Genomic DNA, 4,291 nt, shown 5'->3' on the forward strand with positions numbered 1-4,291 from the left:
GTAATGTTGTGCTCACAATGCTTTGCGGACTGCACGCGCTTGGCTGTGCAGAGATATGCCTTGGTCTGTGTGGCCCACAGGCCGGAACGTGGAGAACAAGTTGTATTCTGGAGATTCAGGTGGAGAAGTTATGCTCTGCAGAGTTCTTTTCCCCTCCCCCAGCATCGATGTTGCCGGTCTGGCCGCGTGCTGAACATCCTGGATGGGACAGCTGGCTCCAGGAGAGAACTTTCCAGAGCGTGCTCAGTGCCACTGTCAGCCTTAGAGCGGCCATGAGGTCTGGGCTGTGTTACGGGTTTATATAACACCGGCGGGGTCTGTCCGCACGGCACAGACCGGCTGTTATGTAACGCACCGGTTCCGCGTCGGGGAGGGGGCTTGTCAGAGGACAGTCAGCGGCATGCGACACCCAGACGGTGAGTGGACCTTCTCCATAACTTGGTGTTTTGTATCTTGGCTGATGGTTTGGAGGGCTTTTTCAGTAGAACGTCGCGGCATGTTCTGAGGAAGAACCTTCTCAACGTGGGTCACGGAAACTATCCGGTGAAAAGACGGATGGAGGCGTCAGGCGTGAGCGTCAACTAGAGCTGGGAGAAGGTTCATGTTGGGCCAAGACGTCTAGGGCAAAGTGAGAGGGTTCAGTAGTGAATATGAGGTACAAATGGTGGTCTGACTACACCAATGTTCTGGTAGTTTATAGAGACCCACGCCTGGTACCATCAACCATGCAGCGGCACCGGTTCCCACTACTCAGACCACGTATGTGCATTGGGCCCCTGAGGTCCCCCTGCTGGTCACAAACAGTTACTACACCGGCAAGGACAGGAGGCCCCAAAGTCATTTTTGAGAGTTGCCCCAGAAACAACAAACCCCCACTTTAATACCTCTGCACTCTTCTGCTTCCAGATTCTGGTCTTCCCTTCAACGCAGGAAGTGCCGTCTAGTTAAACACGAGTGCGTCAGTTATTAATATCCTTTCTGACCACTTCCCCGGACTGATCTTATCAGCCTCAAAGTGCTGTCACACGCACTTAAAGTCCACCTGAAATATCAGTGCGGTGGCTGACTAACAGCTATTCATAGCGAGGCAGCAGTGGCGTGCACAGACATTTTGGGGGGCAAGTGCTCCAGGGGGAAAAAAGGGCACTTTTTGCATATGTGGAAAACCTTTTCTTTTTATAATAAAAAAAACGCACAGGTTAAATGCAATTTGACTTTTATTTCAAAACATTCTCTAAAAATAGACCAAAATGTATGAGAACGAATAAGACTGACTGTGGTCATTACAAGAACAGGGCAGAATGGTCGTTTTCACAGGCAATTGGGAACTGCCTATTTTTCCTTTAGCAAATTAATGTGTTAATGTTGCCAATATGTTACACCAAAAAAAATTAACATGTCTAACCAGTGCTTCTCAAAACTTTTAACATGCACCCCCAACACCGTACCCTTCAAACTACCAATAACAACGTCACTGTTCTGTCACAATCAGGTCACAACACAGTGCGTAAATGTCTGCGAGCATCGCTGAGTCAGTAACAACCAGTTAGGCTAAAGACTGCATCTTTAGACAGTTGGACGGTGTTCTAACTTTCTCACAGGAGACACCTACTAAAGACAGTCAAAGACATTAATTTCAATCTTACCAAAGTAGGACAGTAGTTGACGTTAGTTATGGAAAGGCTAATCCACAAAAACGGAGAAACGTCCATAATTCTATTATTCATAATCATGTCAAGGTTTTAGGTTTTTCTGCAGTTCCATCTCTAAAAAGTGTGATGTCTTCCCGTCACTGACTTCAGTTTGAAAACTTTGTATTTATTCACAGGTTTCCGTGAGATCATCCTAAAATTTGTAACGAAAAATGGGCTCAAAAGAGCCCTCTGCCTAACGGCATGTAGCCTATAGCATAACGTGATATTTTCAATAGTGTATGCAAAAAGGTCGGAATTGATGGAGAGTGGGGTTGCCTAAATGGTTTAGGTTTTTTAAATGTGTCGTTTTTTTGTTTATCCATATGGATGGATGGAGGGGGCAAGCTGGCAAAGTTTGTCATGTGCAGTTTCTGACAGGCTACTTCACAACAAAACAATTGCAGGTTGGTCTTAGAGGGCAAACAGAATAATTTCACTCGATTCATGGGTTACCTGACTGGTTGGGAAGGGAAAGAGCTGCCGTGTTGTCCGCCGTGGCTCCCAGTCGCTATAGTTAGCCTACTATGCCTACTCCAAGTAGTCCTATGTCATGCCGCTGCTACACGCCTCACAACAAATGAACTGCAAGCGTGTTCACGTGACACGGTGACAGTGAAAAAGCGACAGGGTTCGGGTGTCTTTGAAGAAGGGGCACAAATCAAGCCATTATTTTCACACCTTTTTAAATCGCGCAGCTTTAAAAAAAAAAAAAATCACGTCTTTCAAAAGGGCACTTTTTTGGACTGAGGGCAAAAGGGCAAGTGCTTCAGCACCACCTCGTCTCTATCTGTGCACGCCAGTGCGAGGCAGAGTGACTGTGGAGGCGCCGTTTGGTGATGTTTTGTTTCCGGTGGTTGCGATGAATCAAACCGACACCGAGAATTGTTTACCATCTTGCGTTTCTGTCCCTCCAAAGCATCTGACACACTATCATGTGTGGTCACATGACATTTAAAGGCCACCCACGAATGTTCTCTCAGACTATTTGCTAATATACATCAGACATTATCGTCGTATGACTGATTGATCGACCTAGTATATAAATCATACCGTGCAGTATAGATGTTGCTTTTTGGAGCACAGCAGAACAGTCTTTTTTCAAAGAAAAATTAAGAAATGATTCTCTGTTTACCATTTGCATACATACAGGGACGTTGGATTGTTTTATTTACACGTATCCCATCATGCACTCCTTTGAAACGCACACATACAATTGAGAGCGAAGCTTGGGGCCCATGCATAGATTAGACCATTTACCTAGCATTCCTGGAGCTAAAGGGTAAGCGAAGCTTAGGGCCCAGTGGAGATGTGACTATCCAGCCAAGGCTGGGATTCAAACTGGCAACCTTCTGATATCAGGTACAGAGACTTAACCCATTGACCCGTCCATTGCATTAAAGGTGCATGTTTTTTTGTGTTTGTGTCTGTGGGTTTTCATCTGGACGTTGGGGGATATGATATGTGGTCCCGTCTGGATGATGCACCGGCCGACGTGACAGCTGCCGACAGACCGGGACAGAGAATGAAACGACACGGGCGAACGCCCTGGAAAGGGAGACGAGACGGTAAGACTGCAGGTCGTTTCAGCATCGCGAGCGGCGATCCCCGTCCGTACCGGTGCTGCTCAGCGGCGAGCTACGAACCTCCCAGAGACTGTTTTTTTTTTGGCACCTTCTCGTATGACACAGGGCTGTGAGACCAGCTGAACCAGACGTCTGCCGTCCTCAAACCCCTCATGAGTCGGCGTCCTCTTTACAGACACTGCGGATGTTACCGGAGGACACTTCATGCCACCCAACCTTAGCCTCAGCTGACACTTATTTCTCAAAAAGAGCAACAGGCGCAGTGGTTTGTCTTACGATATATATATATATTGCTTTAGAAATAACCAGTAGTTTTAAGAAAATCATTCATTTCAATTAGGATCAAATTGAAACCAAAATTATAGTTCTAAAAAGTTCATTGAGTTAAAAAGTTCATAAACAGTCTCATTAGGTGCTTTTTAATTAGTAACACCTTTGCAACGACATAAAACACCAAACATTTATGTTTAGTATCCCTTCGGGGGCCAGTGACTACAACTGCAATTAATAATAAAATGGCAAGAGAAGAACTGAATGAGTCAAAAATTCATGACATTTAATAAAAAGGAAATGTCTGTGCGGAAGTAATGCGTAGGTATGCTAAACGCTGCTTGTCAATGGACTTTTGTTAAGAAACCAATAAATCCGCAACATTTTTACAACATTTATCAAGCATTCCAAGACTTTCTGTGAGCACTGTATTTACAGTAACTATTGTAAGGCGCTTTGGATTAAAGTATCAGATAAAGTCATCTTCTATTCAAGCAGCACAGAGTCAAAGACATCATGATGCATTGGCCACAACAGTCATTAGTTTCCAATTACATCGGGTAGTGTGTGGCTCAGCATATTAAGATGCTGTACTCATGACCAGAACATTACTAGTTCAAATCCCAGGGTCAGCAGAGTAATTTCACTATTGGGCCCTTGAGCAAAGACTCTGACCCCTGATTGGTCCACGGAGTGTCTGACCTTGCTTTCTCAAAAAATAAATATAAATTACACATCAGAGGA

At 45.1% G+C, this 4,291-nt stretch overlaps 1 long non-coding RNA gene across 1 annotated transcript; it reads left to right on the forward strand.

Annotated features, from left to right (window-relative positions):
- Window positions 1-331: 331 nt before the first annotated feature.
- On the forward strand, window positions 332-3,911 carry LOC140582413 (uncharacterized). Its single transcript, XR_011985381.1, has 3 exons — window positions 332-416; window positions 3,194-3,259; window positions 3,383-3,911. It is a non-coding gene; the product is annotated as an uncharacterized lncRNA (long non-coding RNA).
- Window positions 3,912-4,291: the final 380 nt, after the last annotated feature.

The sequence above is a fragment of the Paramormyrops kingsleyae genome, chromosome 24, assembly GCF_048594095.1.
Source record: "Paramormyrops kingsleyae isolate MSU_618 chromosome 24, PKINGS_0.4, whole genome shotgun sequence".
Taxonomy (NCBI): Eukaryota; Metazoa; Chordata; class Actinopteri; order Osteoglossiformes; family Mormyridae; genus Paramormyrops; species Paramormyrops kingsleyae.